This window comes from Rhinatrema bivittatum, unplaced genomic scaffold (assembly GCF_901001135.1).
Source record: "Rhinatrema bivittatum unplaced genomic scaffold, aRhiBiv1.1, whole genome shotgun sequence".
NCBI lineage: Eukaryota > Metazoa > Chordata > Amphibia > Gymnophiona > Rhinatrematidae > Rhinatrema > Rhinatrema bivittatum.
The window spans coordinates 76,070-92,353 of record NW_021820887.1 but is presented as its reverse complement, the minus strand read 5'-3'; the positions used below and the strand labels follow the sequence as shown (position 1 = coordinate 92,353).

The window sequence follows — 16,284 nt, the reverse complement described above, 5'->3', positions numbered from 1 at the left end:
AGTGTTTATTATAACCAGCAATAACAGCATAAAATCAGTGGAAAAAAATGACTCCTTTTTTTCCCCCCACTGATTTTCTCCCTTTTTGAAGATTATAACAAACACTGATAAATTCCCATGGAAAATAAACTAAACATTAAAAATGTACAAAGTATGCAGAAAAAGTAGAGATCCTCAAATACCAAATGATGCACTCAGGTCCTAGATTTCAGGAAAACTAACTGTTAAAATTAGGGAGTACATCAAGGAGTCATTAGCTGGATGGGAAAATCTAGAGGAAGTAGATGAGCAGTGGGCAAAACTAAAAGGAAATATTATAAGAGCAACTAATATTTTTGTTGGAAAAAGAAGCAGCTATGGTTTTCTAAAGAAGTAGCTGAAAAAGTAAGGAAAAAGGTTAGCATTTATAAACTACAAGAGATCGCAAAAAAATGAAGACAGGCAACAGTATCTGGAGAAAATTAAGAGAAGCTAGGATAGTAGTCAGGAATGCAAAAATTCAAATTGAAGAAAAAATAGCAAATACAGTAAAACAAGGGAGAAGACTTCTTTTAGATAAGTTAGTGATAAAAAGAAGTACAAAAGTGACATTGTGAGACTCATAGATGAAGAGGAGGAGTATACAGAGGCTGATGAGGAAAAAGCACAATTGCTTAACAAATATTTCTGTTCAGTATTCACTGTGGAAGGGCCAGGAGCAGGACCACATAAACAAACACAAAAAGAAGCAAAAGTGAAGTAAACCTAAATTGATTTTCAGAAAAGTGTGTTTGTAAGGAACTAAGGGGGTTTTTTCAAAGCCTTTTCGCATGCAATTTGTGCGACACACCACAGGTGTGCGACATTAGGTGATGCAAATTAGGGGGAGGGGAGGAGTCGGGGCGGGCAGGGCGGAGTCGGCGGTGTTTTTGCTGCCGGCGATAATGTTACTAACATTATCGTCGACAGTTGCAAAAGCCAGCAGCTGGTGCACCGCAGCTGTCAAAATCGCACCGTCGTGGTGCGAAGGCTGCGGGCTTTCGCAGGCCTGCCTCCCCCTCCCCCCCTTCGCAGGATTCATCATTCTGCGATGAATGATGAATCCTGGCCGAAGTAAACTTAATATAGATACAGAGATGGGTCAGATGGGGTATCTCCGAGGGTTGTAAGGAAACTTAAGAGAAGTTCTGGCAGCTCTGCTGCAAGATCTTCTCAATGCTTCTTTAGAATTAGGAGTAGTTCCGGAGAATTGTGGACAGACAATTGTGGTCCTTATTCACACAAAAGTGGAAGAAATGAGGAGGCTGGGAAATACAGGCCAGTTAGTCTGACCTCTGTGGTGAGCAAATTAATGAAATCACCGCTAAAACATAGGATAGTGGTTTCTGAAATCCAATGGATTACACGATCCAAGGTGGCATGGCTTTACCAGAGGTAGGTCTTGTCAGATGAATCTGATCAATTTCTTTGACTGGGTGACAAGAGAGATGAATCAGGGGAAAGTGCTAGATGTAGTGTACTTTGATTTTAGTAAGGCCTTTGGCATGGTTCCACACAGGCAATATGGGGTAGATTTTATAAATGTACGCGTGGGCGTACTTTTGTTCGTGCACCAGGCGCGAACAAAAGTATGCTGGATTTTATAAGATACGTGCGTATCTTATAAAATCCGGGGTCAGCGCGTGCAAGGGGGTGCACATTTGTGCAACCTGCGCGCGCCGAGCCCAGCGCGTGCTGCCTGTTCCCTCCGAGGCCGCTCCGAAATCGGAGCAGCCTCGGAGGGAACTTTCCTTCCACCTCCCCTCACCTTCCCCTCCCTTACCCACCCCACCGGCCCTATCTAAACTCCCCCTACCTTTGTTGGCAGATTTACGCCTGCGGAAAGCAGGCGTAAATCTGCGCGCGCCAGCGGGCTGCTGGCGTGCCATCACCCGACCCAGGGGCTGGTCCGGAGGCCTCGACCACGCCCCCGGGCCAGCACCACGCCCCAGGGCCCGCCCCCGAAACGCCATGTCACTTGCAGCATGCCCCGAAACGCTGCATCACTCGCGGCACGCCCCCCCGACACGTCCCTGACACGCCCCTCCATGCAAGCCCCGGGACTTACGCGCGTCCCGGGGCTTGCGCACGCCGCCGAGCCTATGCAAAATAGGCTCGGTGCGCGCAGGGGGGTTTGGGGTAGGTTTTCGGGGGGTACGCGCGTACCCTTTTGAAAATCTACCCCTATATAAATAAATTAAGTGCCTTTGGTATGGGCCCTAAAGTGAACACTGGGTTAGAAACTGGCTGAAGAGCAATAAAGGATAGTAATGAATGGAGTTCACTCCGAGGGGAGAGACATTGCCTGTGGTGTGTCGCAGGATTTGGTCCTTGGAATACTGTTCAACATTTTTGTGAACAACATTATGGAAGGATTATTGGGCAAGGTTTGTCTTTTTGCTGATGATACCAAAATCTGCAACAGAGTAGACAGCCAGGAAGTTGTGGAAAACATAAGTAGGGATCTAGCAAAACTTGGCGAAAGTTCTAAAGTCTGGCGGCTAAATTTTAATGCTAAAAATTGCAGAGGTATGCATTTAGGCTGCAAAAATCCAGCACGAAAGAAGAATAGTGAAATATGGGAATAATCGTATCTGATGAACTTAAGGTGATCAAACAGGTGAATAAGGCAAAAGCCAGAGAGATGTTCAAGTGAATAGGGAAATGAATGGTCAGCAGAAAATAAAGGAAGTCCCTGGAAAGATCTCATTTGGAATACTGTATACAGTGCTGGAGACTGCACCTTCAAATGGATATAAATCATTTGAAGCCGGTCCAGAGGGTGGCTAGTAAAATGATCAGTGGTCAATCTAAAATATATGGGGATATACTTAAAGATCTAAACATGTAAACCCCAGAGGAAAGGGCGGGAAAGAGGAGATATGATGGAGACTTTGCAACACCTCCAAGGTTTCCATGCAGAGGAGGCAGGCCTCTTTCAAAGGAAAGGATGGTTCTAGAACAATGGAGTCATAGGATGAGGGTGAAAGGGGGTAGATTCAGAAGTAATCTAAATAAATATTTCTTTACAGAGAGGATAATGGATGCATGAAATGACCTCCCCATAGAGGTGGTGAAGACGAGGACAGTATCTGAATTCAAGAAGGCATAGGATAAATACAGAGGATTTCTGAGGGAATGGTATGGATTGCAAAACTTTGTCATTGGTATGAATGTTAAGACTGGATAGGCTGTAATGGTCTTTTGTTTTTGCCATCATATTTCTATGTTTCTAAGAAAATGTGGCAAATAGATACAGAAATAGCCTCAGTTATATTGAGTACACCCAGCCTAATATAAAAGTTTCCAAGCGCACCTTGATACACCTCTACATATTACATCTTATGAACTCCACAGTGAAGCTCTCTTTGGCACACTGTAAGAATTACGAAGAGCATTAGGAGTAAATTTTAGAGAAAGAGACCATGTCATATATACTCCAACTAAGGAGTGATATTCATTCCTTTTATGGAAAGAAAGAGGATGCCTATTTCACTGTTCTTTATAAAACACAGATAGCCTGTGAGGGAGAAGTCAAGCAGAGCTAAAACAGATATGGGAAATTGAGAAAAGGAGATAACCATAGGAACAGACTATGGCTCCAGAAAAATACTGCAAGGTCCATCTAGTTTGCCAATTCTTATATTATCACTTGAGATGTATGATAGATCGGGCTTGTCAAAAGCAACTATGCTATTATATCTGTATCACATAGGCTCAGTGGACAGGCAAGCTAATGAAGCCTGAAACCACATAATCTGGGTTAAGCTTTTATATTTTCTGACTCTACTAAAATCTGTATTACGTTAGAGTTCTAGTTTCAGATATACTCTTGTCTGCAAGTGTCTTCTTTTTCTTCTTGTGTAATATTTCTCTCTATTGACAAGCATGTTTCATATGAGTTGACCTCAGTAAACTCCCATATCATGCAATGGGCAGACCAAAATATGTTGTCTGGTGTCTGCCTCATGCCACAGTTGTAGGCCCTGGATCTAGCAGGGTGTCCCCATTTTGTCCTGTCAGCTCTTAACCTTCTCACTTGAATACGAGATTAAGGGGCTTCCAGATGTTTTCCATCCCTCATCTGTCCCTCAGGAAGTTTCTCAGTCATCCTGATGCCCATGCTTTCCTACTGGACAAGATCTAAGTCATGCCTGCCATGTTTCCTCACAGGCAGTCATTAAAAGTAAACCAATAACTAAATATGCAAGTCAGTAAGAGCACTTGTTGACTATTCAAACATATTCTCCTAGTCCACGGTGACTAGGCAAATATATTCTCCTATTTAAAAAATGGAACTGATTATGCCATTTGAAAGGCTGCTGGCGGGACATCGCCTGAAATAGTGTGTTCAGTTCTGGAGGCCATACCTCTAGAAGGATATAGACAGAATGGAGGTGCTCCAGAGGACTGACAAAATGGTGTAGGGTCAGCACCAAACATCTTATAAGAAGAGACTAAAGAACCTAAATATGACAGTCACATTCAAATAACTGAGAGATATTAATAACACACAAGAAGTAAACATTTTTCAAAGGAAAGCAACTTCTAGAAAAAGGAGTCATGTAATGAGACTCCAAGAGTGTGGACTCAGAAATAACATTAGCAAATATTTTTTCACTGAAAAGGTAATGGATGCACGCATACCCACCCAAAGCAAGTGATGGAGACTAAAAAAATAACAGAATTCAAGAAAGCATGGGATAAGCACAGAGGATCCTTAGTTGCAATAAAAAGTGAAAAGCTAGAAGAAGCACACTCTAGCGACACAGCAGTCTATGGGGGTAGTCAGGATGGTACCAGAAGGCTACAAACACCTAGAGATTGGCCAAGTTGGTGCAACAGGTTGGTGATGGTGGAGTACCATCAAGTCCATAGAGACCTAGGAGGCCAGATGTTTGGTTAACAGCCACAACAGTTCTGGTCACCACATCTCAAAAAGGATATAGCTGCACTGGAGAAAGTGCAGAGAAGGGCGACCAAAATGATAAGGGGCATGGAACGGCTGCCCCATGAGGAAAGGCTAAAGAAGTTAGGACTGTTCAGTTTGGAGAAGAGACGATTGAGGGGGGATATGATAGAAGTCTACAAATTAAAGGACTTGAACAAGTTAATGTAAATCGGTTATTTACACACTGAACCGATGATTTCAATGTGTTATCCACTATGACGCCTAGATCACTTTCTTGGGTAGTAACACCTAATATGGAACCTAACATTGTGTAACTATAGCATGGGTTATTTTTCCCTATATGCATCACCTTGCACTTGTCCACATTAAATTTCATCTGCCATTTTGATGCCCAATTTTCCAGCCTCACAAGGTCTTCCTGCAATGTATCACAAACTGCTTGTGATTTAAACTACTCTGAACAATTTTGTATCATCTGCAAATTTGATTACCTCACTCATCATATTCCTTTCCAGATCATTTATAAATATATTGAAAAGTAAGGGTCCCAGTACAGATCCCTGAGGCACTCCACTGCCCACTCCCTTCCACTGAGAAAATTGTCCATTTAATCCTACTCTCTGTTTCCTGTTTTTTAGCCAGTTTGTAATCCACGAAAGGACATCGCCACCTACCCCATGACTTTTTACTTTTCCTAGAAGCCTCTCATGAGGAACTTTGTCAAATGCCTTCTGAAAATCCAAGTACACTACATCTGCTGGTTCACCTTTATCTACATATTTATTAATTCCTTCAAAAAAGTGAAGCAGATTTGTCTTGGGTAAAGCCATGCTGACTTTGTTCCATTAAACCATGTCTTTCTATATGTTCTGTGATGTTGATGTTTAGAACACTTTCCACTATTTTTCCTGGCACTGAAGTCAGGCAAACCGGTCTGTAGTTTCCCGGATCGCCCCTGGAGCCCTTTTTAAATATTGGGGTTACATTAGCTATCCTCCAGTCTTCAGGTACAATGGATGATTTTAATGATAAGTTACAAATTTTTACTAATAGGTTTAGATTGTAAGCCCTCTGGGGATAGGGAAATCCCTACGGTACCTGAATGTAATCCACTTTGAAATGCTGAGAAAAGTGGAATATAAATCTAAATAAAAATAAATAAAATACTCAAGATGTTAAAGTACAAAGGAGGAAGACAACAATAACTGTTTTGGATAAGAAGTGATATCTTTCAAGCAGTCAGGCTCTGTGGTCGACTTGATAGCTGGGATATATCTTTGGCAGTGTGGACAGGAATAGCGGATTGGATGGGTCTATTTTCTGTCATCAACTATATTGCTAGTTTCTGACATGACTGTTTTTCCTTATGATTCTGTCACCAATTGACCACTGGCAGTGCCCCAGAATTCAAAGCACATTTCGGAGCGCCACTTCTGCAGCTGGAGAATAGAGAATAGGATTCAATGAAAGACCACCTGACCTTCCCTCAGCTCTAGCAGTGCTTACCATGGATCAGACAAAATATCCCAATCTTCACTCCAGAAACCTTAGGCCCAGATGATCAAGAAAGGAAAAACACCTGCCTGTACAGAGAGTCTAAATACTGTATAAATATTGTCTACATTTGTCAGGATACACAAAGGGCACATGCACTTCAGGGCTGTTTCCTGCCAACCTTAGCAAACAGAATCCCCCTAGCTTTTTCATCAAAACAAAAGCGGGCCAATACAGTACAGCGCGCTCCTCTATTGGATGCGCATTTTCAACGTGCTAGCGTTACCCCTTATTCAGTAAGGGGCCAAAAACGCGCGTCCAACCCCCCCGAACCTAATAGCGCCCGCAACATGCAAATGCATGTTGATGGCCCTATTAGGTATTCCTGTGCGATTCAGAAAACAAAATGTGCAGCCAAGCCATACATTTTGCTTTCAGAAATTAGCGCTAATTTCTTCAGGCACCGGAAAGTGCACAGAAAAGCAGTAAAAACTGCTTTTCTGTGCACCCTCTGACTTAATATCATGGCGATATTAAGTCGGAGGTCCCGAAAGTTTCCAAAAGTAAAAAAAAAAAAATTTGAAGTCGGCCCGCGGCTGTCAGGTCGAAAACCGGACGCTCAATTTTGCCGGCGTCCGGCTTCTGAGCCGATGGCTGTCAGCGGGCTCGAGAACAGACGCCAGCAAATTTGAGCGTCGGCTGTCAAACCCGCTGACAGCCGCCGCTCCGGTCCAAAAGGAGGCGCTAGGGACGCGCTAGTTGTCCCTAGTGTCTCCTTTTGCTGTTTTTACCGCCGGGACCTAATTTGAATAGTGAATCGTGCGCACAGGAGAGTGGCCCTGTCTCCCGCGGACTTTACTGTATCGGCCCGATAGTGTGGTTTGCCTTAGTCCACTTGAAGATGTAGAGATACGATTCAATAAGTACTATAAATTGTAGATTATACTTTTCTTCTTTACTAAGATGACTTAATACATGTGTGGCTCAAAAGCTATGTTCCCTTTTTGTCTGGTTAATAATTCTTCAATGACATACTGAGGAAAGCATAGCCCTCAAAACCCTAATTGCAAACGTAGTATGTACTAAAAGTTTTTTTCCCTCATTCTGAGAGCCATTTCCAAACTGACAGTCCCCCACTTGTGTGCAGTCTTTTTTACCCATGGACCTTGTACCTAATTTTTCAAAGAACCTGCCTACATTGCATATGTTGTTTTTTTAAGGTGAAGTTTCAATGGAAAATGCTACGTGTAGATTTGAAAATAACAGTCTCTACATGTCCTCTGCCTCTCCTGATCTACAATACCTCTGGGAATGCCTCATCATCATCTGGCTAACAGATTGTGTGCTATAGAAGATCTGCATCTTCTTAGTGAGATGGAGGGAAATTTTCAGACAGCCAATTTGCTTGCCCTCTTTGGGGGTAATTTTCAAATATCTCATCTAAATTAGCAGTAAAAATGCACGTTAAGTTACATCAGTTTCAAAGCAGATTTAATGTGCACAAGTCTGCTTTGAAAGTTATCCTACCAAGGGTACATGGGAATTTTAGGGGAAATTTTATGTATGTACTTTTGAAAATCCAAAAGTGTGTCTGTAAATCCAAATCCCTCCCCCAACTTGGCTCCCAGGAATGCCTTTCAGTCCAGGCAAACATTTGCGCAAAAGTTCACGTTTTTCACACATATCAGGTAGGTAATTTTATACCAGGCCGGTACAATGCTGTTTTACCAGCGGGGACAGTTTGTAGAAATTGCCTTCCCTGTCTCTACAGGCATAACTTGGGCACGCCGTAGCTTACGGATGACCGCCCCTCCCACCCTTGACCACATGACAGCCGAGTAAGATAAACCATGATATCCTTTATTGAGTGGAAGAAACGGCCACAGCCAAAAATAGCATTATAACATTATTACAATATTAATATCCACTAATATTGCAGCAGTTTAAACACAATTGGCATTACCTCTAGCCAATGCCCTCACCGGTAAACTTCCTTGCTTTTCCCCACCCCTCTGCTTTTGGAGACGGCAGCCCTCCATCCTTCCGCTCCGTGAAGGTTGGTAAACCATTGGCACCCCGCTCCGTGAATGCCAATCCGCCTTCCGCTCCGTGAAGGGGAACGCCCGCCACTGGCATCCCGCTCCGTGAACGCCTCCGTGGCTACTGCCGCTCCGTGCAGTATTCTGCCGCCTCCTCCCACCCCTGGCCTTGCGGGCCGCAGTTCTTGCTTATGCCAGGCCTTCATTGGGCCACCCCCAGACCGGCCATTATCTCGGTCTCCGCCATGCTTAGTTGTATCCATGTCCCCGCTTTCCCCTTATGCAAAGTCCTTCACCAAAATATTCCCCCCCTATGCAGCGACACATGTCCTTATGCTCCGCTCCGGTGAGGGCCCCTGCCAAAGTAGGAAACAGTAAAACCTTATTTGTTTCCTACCCCCACTAATTAACTAAAGCTGCTGTGGCCGTTTGCAGAGCGAGGAATGAAGATATCTACCCCCCACATCTGATAAGTGCACCCCGTCTGTTCTATACATGCCTGGGCATGTGTGAGAAATATCCTCATGTGTAATGACGTAGCCCCCTATTGCCCTCAACCAGGTCCCCACTTCTTTGTTTAATTTGCGCCTGCTTTTTTTTTTTTTTTTTTTTTGGCTTTATGCGACCTCGCGTCCCGCCATACCAATCGGGGGATAATATGGGACCACACCAATCCCACGTCTGGCCATATAGCCTTAATTGCAGTCAAGTCCTTCTTGATAGAGATTATTAGGTCAATGTTCTTGACTGCGACCAAATCGTTACCCTCCCAAATGAAAGATGATAATATCAGGCCGTGGTAATTGCCTGGCGTATTGGAGGATGCAAGGCATTAGTTGGACCCACCTCATCCCTCGGTTGCCCAGCCAGAATATGCTGGCCTTGCTATGCGGTATGCCCATCTGATCGCTGGAGGTCTTTTTCTTGTTTCTAATGTGCGCCCAATAAATGTAGGAGTGCCCCATGATCCATATCACTTTCGCGCTCCCAGCTGACGAGTCTATGATAGATAAAATAAAACGGTTATGGGGAACAGGATGTTAAATATATGCCGTTTATATTTCCAAGTGAAACTGTTCATTGGGCCGTATGTTTATTGGGCCGGATGTATGATTTGAATTTACCGGATTTCCACCACCCTACCGCTTTAATTTGATCTTCGTTTAAACCGCTGCTGCAGGCAAAGGATGCTGCACCTATTCGGAATGAATGTGTGTGATAATCGCCCGCGTCTTCCCCTATTTTTTCCAATCCTTTGCGCAGTATACTGATGAACTGGTAACGCGATAGCGCGTTGCCATCTTTGTATTTTAGTAAGGGCCCCCCCCCCCGGCGGGCGTACTTTGAGGTATTCTCTTGCGGCCCTTACGGGGCATATCTCCCCCATATGAGCGGGGTATAACGTAATCCAACGACCTACTGCCCGTTGGTCATTCTTTGCTCGCCTAATAAAGATCTGTACTGCCTCCTTAACCATCCTTATGTTTTCTATCGGGAGACCCCCATCCGATGCCCTGGTGGTAACCTTGCCCTCGGGATCAACTCACTGTTTCTAAATGCCCCAAAGAACATTAGTGAAAAAGCCACAGTCCATGGCTTAACCTCATAATTGTCCCAAACTAGGCTGGGGAGCTCTTTTACCAGTGCTTGAAGCAGCATCGGTTGTGATAGGCTTTCTGGTGTCCCCTCTAACTGGTGCTTGTCGCCGCCAACCCTCTAATATCTTTTTAATGAGAAAAGAGTTGCTAATGGTGCCTATACCCAATAGTTTGGAGACGAAAAACAATAGCAGCTACGTGTTGCCCTGCCTGTGCTCTGGATACACTGAGTTCTTGAGGTGGAGTAAGAACTCTGCTACATTTCTCTCTGTCATTGTTCCCTGAACTGTGTGTTTTTTGTTTGGCAAAATTGTTGGAACAAGCTCCATCCGCGTGAATATGCTCTCCAAGTACTCTCTGCCAGAGCCGATCTCAATATGGAGCTGATCCCGGGCACCTTAATTCCCAAATCCAAGGAGGGATGCGATATGGCTGATGCTTTGCTTCCGGGGCCAGGAATCTGAAACGAGACCACTGACAACGAGGACAATGCGTCAGCGATGCAGTTAACCTCCCCTGGTACGTACTTAGCCTTAAAGACAGGTTAATGCGCAGGCAGAGCAGTACTAAATCCCGCAATAGCCTAATGACCCTGGGGGAGTGAGCGGTGAGCGAATTTATAGCCTGAACAACCGCCATGTTGTCTGCCCAAAAAAACCACTCTTCTATTGTGGAAACATGATTTCCACATGTGTATTGATGCAACAATGGGGAACAATTCAAGAAAAGTGATGTCTCTGAGCAACACCCTTGGCTTCCCACTGGACTGGCCATCGTTCCACACACCATTGCCGGCCAGATAGGCCCCAAATCCCACCACTCCCCGCTGCCGTCGGTGTAGAGTTGCAACTCCCTATGGTATGAGTGGGTCCCTCCAAACCGTCCGTCCATTATATTCCCCCAGGAATGTTTTTCCATACTATGAGGTCCTCCCTGAGCTCCTTGTGATTCTAATGAAATGATGGCTCTTGTGAATACCAGCTGTGGCTTGGGACAGTCTTCTAATGAAGGGCGACCCATGGGCATGATCTTGCAAGCGAAGTTAAGATGACCAATGAGTGACTGCATTTGTTTTAGCGTGATTTTGCGTGAGTGTTCAGTATAGATATGTTGGCGCGTTAACGCTTCTAGCTTTGCGGGTGGTAGGCGTGTTGACCATTTGCAGAGTATCCATTTCGATACCGAGAAATGACAATTTTTGTGACGGTCCTTCTGATTTGTGCTGGCTAGTGGAATACCTAATTCGTCCGCTTTCCGGGTGAATGCTTCGAGGGCTTGCGCCAGGCCTGTGTGTCCCTATGGCCGGTAAACAAAAAATCATCCAAATAGTGTATGATTTTTCCTTTCCCGATGTCCTGCTCTACAGCCCATTGCACAAATGTGCTAAACCTCTCAAGTAGGCGCAAGATATAGAGCAGCCCATCGGGAGGCATTTATCGAAGTAATATTTACCTCGGAATTGAAACCCCAACAGATGGAAGCAGCTTGGATGTATGGAAGCAAGCGGAAGGCTGATTCAATGTCGGCTTTTGCCAACCATGCCCTTGCCCCAATGCCTCACCATGTCTAATGCCTGGTCGAATGAGGCGTAGGCAACCGAGCATGCTCGGGGTCCAAGTAATCATTCACTGACCCCCCTCTGGGAAGGATAAATGGTGAATCATTCGGAATTCCCCTGGCTCTTTTTTGGGAACCACACCCAAGAGGGGAAATCCTAAAATGGGGTAGCGGTTTGTCATTGAATGGGCCTTCCACCCTACCCATGTCGCTTTCTTTTTTAATCTTTAGTGCTATGACCTCTTCATTTTTCCTTGCAGATAACAGATTCTTAGCCTCTGTGGCGGTTTCTGGCCCCATGAAAGGTATGCGGAAGCCTTGGGAAAACCCTTCGTATAGCCATCTTGCCTCCTGGGGCTGATAACCCATTAAACCAGCGTTCTCAACCTGTGGGTCGCGACCCCGGGGGGGTCAAACGACCAAACACCGGGGTCGCCTAAAGCCATCGGAAAATACATATTTCTGATGGCTTTAGCCGCTGAGAAGTCGCGCTACCATCTGCTGCAGCGCTATTCAGCTGAAACGCACGCCGTTATGGGTGCGCGTTCCAAACTGAATGCCTGAGCGCATGCGCAGACGTGATTGCATCATCCGTCCGGAGCCTAAGGGCGGGGGAAGCGGGGGAACGCTCCACAGTCCATAGCAGCGCATTACATGTGTCCGGTGCTTGCTGACATCATCAGTGGGCGAACGCAGCAAGCGCCGGAGGACAGAAGCCTAGGAGGCGGAGAGCCAAGAGAGCCTGCGAGACAGCCTGCTGGTGTAAAAAAGGTTAATAATGTAAAAACAGTACACACACCATACACACATTACTGTGTAAGGAGCTTTGTGTGTAATCATTACACAGTACACAAAGCAGCTTACACTTACACGAGCACCATACATTTAAAAATGTGAACTACATCGGTATTATACTATAAGATGTAGTTCACACTGTTCCCCAATGTATAATTATGTTTAATTTGTAGCAATGAGAATACATAATGCATATCATGTATTTACATTCCGAATCATAACTGTAGCAAAATTACAGTTTTGAAGTAGCCACCAAAATTATTTTTGGTTTGGGGTCACCGCAAACATGAGGAACTGTATTGCGGGGTCACGGCATTAGAAAGGTTGAGAACCACTGCATTAAACCGACCTGTAAGCTATGTAGTTAATGGGGGTCGGTGCTCTGATGAGTTTAATGGTGCTCTGTATGTGGGATGGTACCGCCCCTTGTGCATTTTGTCTGAGGGTGGCCTGCACCGCATCCCATACAGGCGTGCCTGAATTTGCAGGCAGCAGCGAATCTGCAAAAACCAGAGTTGAACAGCCGACAGATGGGAGCCCCCCCGCCCCTGAATCTAGTGGCTTGACCAAACCTTTGCCCTTGACGAAAGGGCTGACCTTGGCGAAATGGGAATCTACCAGGAAAAGTGTGTTGGCGAGGTGTTAACCATGTATTCGGATGGTATGCATTACCAGCGAAGCCAGGGATGACCTCCTGCGCCGGTCTGTAAGGTGTGATTTTTGAGAGCCAGAGATCAATATCTTTGCGATCCCAGTCTAAACTGGGGTTCACAGCCATATTCCTTCTGAACTGCTCATCATACTCTAACCAAGCCGTACCACCATAAGTGCGATAAGCACCGCAAATAACGTCTTGGTAAGCGAATAAAGAACAATACTTTTCAGGGTATTTCTGGCCTATAATGGTTGACAGAATTCTGAAACCTGCTGACCAATTTGCTAGCGTTCTAGCGATGAAGGGTTTGTCCCTAGCTGATAGTTTGCACGCTTCGTGGCATTTGGGATCGGAACCCTCCCCCTCTTTCCTGAGCAACTCGAATATATCAACATATTCACTGCGCCATATTTTCTCTTTTATTGCTTCTGACACATGCGCAGTTAGTGAGCCAACGGTACATGTGTATTGTGAAGCGTTATTGATGTTCATGGCTGCATGATGCCCATTTGTCCCTACCTGACACACCGTTGTTCCAACTGCTGTAGCTGTGGCTGGGGTTTGTGGCCAGGTAAAGTTTCCCCCATGTGTCGTCCTGACTGCCCTGTTTCCTGAGTAACAGGGTTTTGTGGTGGTCTTGTGTTAGAATTACCCTGCCCGTGCCAGGTATCAAAAATTGCTTTCATAGCAGCGAAAATCATTAGGAGCGCCTTGTGGCCCCAGCCACACTTCGCTGCCCTTCGTTAGCGGTGGGTAACCGGGCTGTGTTGGGGGAACCTGCGCATTAGCCTGGCCCAGGTTTAGATCAGGTACTCACAGTTCTGTCCTTCTTGCAGGTGCCCGTGTTGCCCGACAGCTGTGGTCACATGATGGTGGATGGGCGCTGCCAGCTGAACTGTTGGTGCTGCCTGCTGAACCTTGCTGTGGACCGATGGGCACTGAGCCATACTGCAGGGGGGACGGGCTGTCGGTAGGCGTTAACGCAGCCAGCATTGACTTCACCCTGTCCGTGCCATGGACAGCAGCTGCTGCCAAGGTTTGGTCCATGAGCCCGTAGCTCTCCTTCGGTTCCCATGCTGTAGCTCGTTTGTGGCGGTGCTGCCTGTGTCGGTGCTGCAGGGGTCGGGGCCGTTCTGCAGGGGTGGTGCCCCGTGAAGGGGGTTGCTCCGGAACATAGCAGCCCAAATGGCTGATGCTATGTGGTTGTTGTCTGTTTGTTAATTTTCTCTTCTTATTCCTCTGTGTCTTATTCTTTTTGTCGACCTCTGGCGTTGCCGCGAAGTTTTCTTGCAGTTTTCTTGGCTTCCGCCGTGCTCGCTTGGCTGGAGCCTGAGCCTAGTCCGGCATAAGTGTGGACGGGCCGGAAGCCATAGGAAACTGATTGGTAGACATGCTGTGTAGACATATAAATTGGTTAGATCCCAAACTGGATGGGAATAGGATGGGGGTGGGGGCAGCTGAGGAAGGTGGGGGGGGCGAGGGGCGGCCGGACTCCTGGGGAGGCGGGAGTGCCGGTGCATTGGGGGGGGGGGGCATGGGGATAAAAGAAAAGTAATAGTAAAAGAAAATCCTGAAAGTCCATGTGCTGACCTCCCAAAATGGCCGCTGCCATGTGCTGACCTCCAAAATGGCCGCTGCCATGTGCTGACCTCCAAAATGGCCGCTGCCATGTGCTGACCTCCAAAATGGCCGCTGCCATGTGCAGACCTCTGCTGGCAAGCCCTTACAATAAGAACCCAAATACCATGCTAAGATGTAAGCTGACCTTTCATTAATATTTTAATTTACTTTGTATAGAGCTGCATAGCGCAGCCTAAATCATATCTATCAAGCTGAGGGTCCTGTACCCTTATAATTCAGTATAAACGTGCACATGGACAGCTGTCCCTTTACATGGTAACCGAATACTAACTATCCCCTTTAGGATTAATATAAAAAACATCCTGTTAACCTGGCTGAGCACTCAAATGCCGTACCGCTGTCCCATAGACATATCATCAGAATTCCCAACTACGGATGCTGGCTACTTTTTAATTGTCAGAATACTTAGGAATAACAAAGCACATCCACAGGTTGTTGAGGTAGCATGGTAGACATGAAGCCTGCCCACTTCCTAGCAATTTAGAGAGCGAGGGGTAAAGCAATACATAGAAAACGTCGATTTTAAAGTAAAGCAAGCCTACACAGTGCTCTAACCACTGAGCTACCAAGCCTGCTACTGCCAGCCATGTGCTCTAACCACCTATGCATTCACCATGTGCAGACCCCTTCAATGGCGTTTCTTAAAAGGCTACAAGTGAAAGATAACCAGCCCTGCACTCGCTGCCCTTTCAATAAATACAGCAACATGCAGCGCAAGCATTGTGCTGAAAGCCAGCCATGAGTTCATAAAATATATTATAATAACAGGTAAAGTGTGGCCATGTGCCCATGGCGGTTCACTAAAGATATATTAGTTAAAATATATATAACCAGCCAGTGCTAAGGCATTTCCTTAAATAAAATAACATTCCAGGCAGAAGCAGCCATGCATTCAAAGCCTTTTCATTAAATAAAGTACTGGTAATGCAGAGCCAGTTCAATGCAAAAGGGGGGAGGGGGTGAGCATACCTTCCAGACCTTAGCAACACAAATTACCATTAATATTCTCAACATTTTGCCTATAAGCCACAAAATCTTTGTACTTTACCCAATGATGTAATCAAAGAAATCTTTCCTGCTCCTTTAGCTGATCTGCTCCTCTTACAGCACAGCCGTGCTGGAGGCAAAGTGAAAGTAAAAGCAAAACTGTTGTAGCACAGCCGTGCTGAGGTCAGCCTGTTACAGCACAGCCGTGCTGAGGTCACCTGTTACAGCACAGCTGCTGAGATCAGCTGTTGCTCTCCATTCCAGGCTGCAAATGTGCTCCCCCCACCCCGCACTACCTCTAAGTACCTGAGCTCCCAGACGCCGCCTTCTTTGCTCATTGGCTCCTGCTCCGTTTTGCACTGGGCCCACTAATCCTATTGTCCGCAACTTTCCCCCTAGCCCCACACACCCTTGGGCTGTGCCCTCCACCCCCTCCCCTTGTCTACAGCACGGCTGCCCAGTTATACGGCCCTTGCCTCAAGAGGCAGAGCCTCCTTAAGTCATCAAGGCCGCCCCTAGGTGGCCAAGAGCACATAACACAGCCGCCTCCCATAGCCTCCCTCTCTAGTTTTATTTGAATGAGGGGTC

At 46.0% G+C, this 16,284-nt stretch overlaps 1 long non-coding RNA gene across 1 annotated transcript; it reads right to left on the bottom strand.

Moving 5' to 3' along the window:
- Positions 1 to 10,360: 10,360 nt before the first annotated feature.
- Positions 10,361 to 15,904, bottom strand: LOC115082258. Its single transcript, XR_003854113.1, has 3 exons — positions 15,758 to 15,904; positions 13,886 to 14,461; positions 10,361 to 10,521 (listed from the first exon to the last, which is right to left on the bottom strand). It is a non-coding gene; the product is annotated as an uncharacterized LOC115082258 (long non-coding RNA).
- Positions 15,905 to 16,284: the final 380 nt, after the last annotated feature.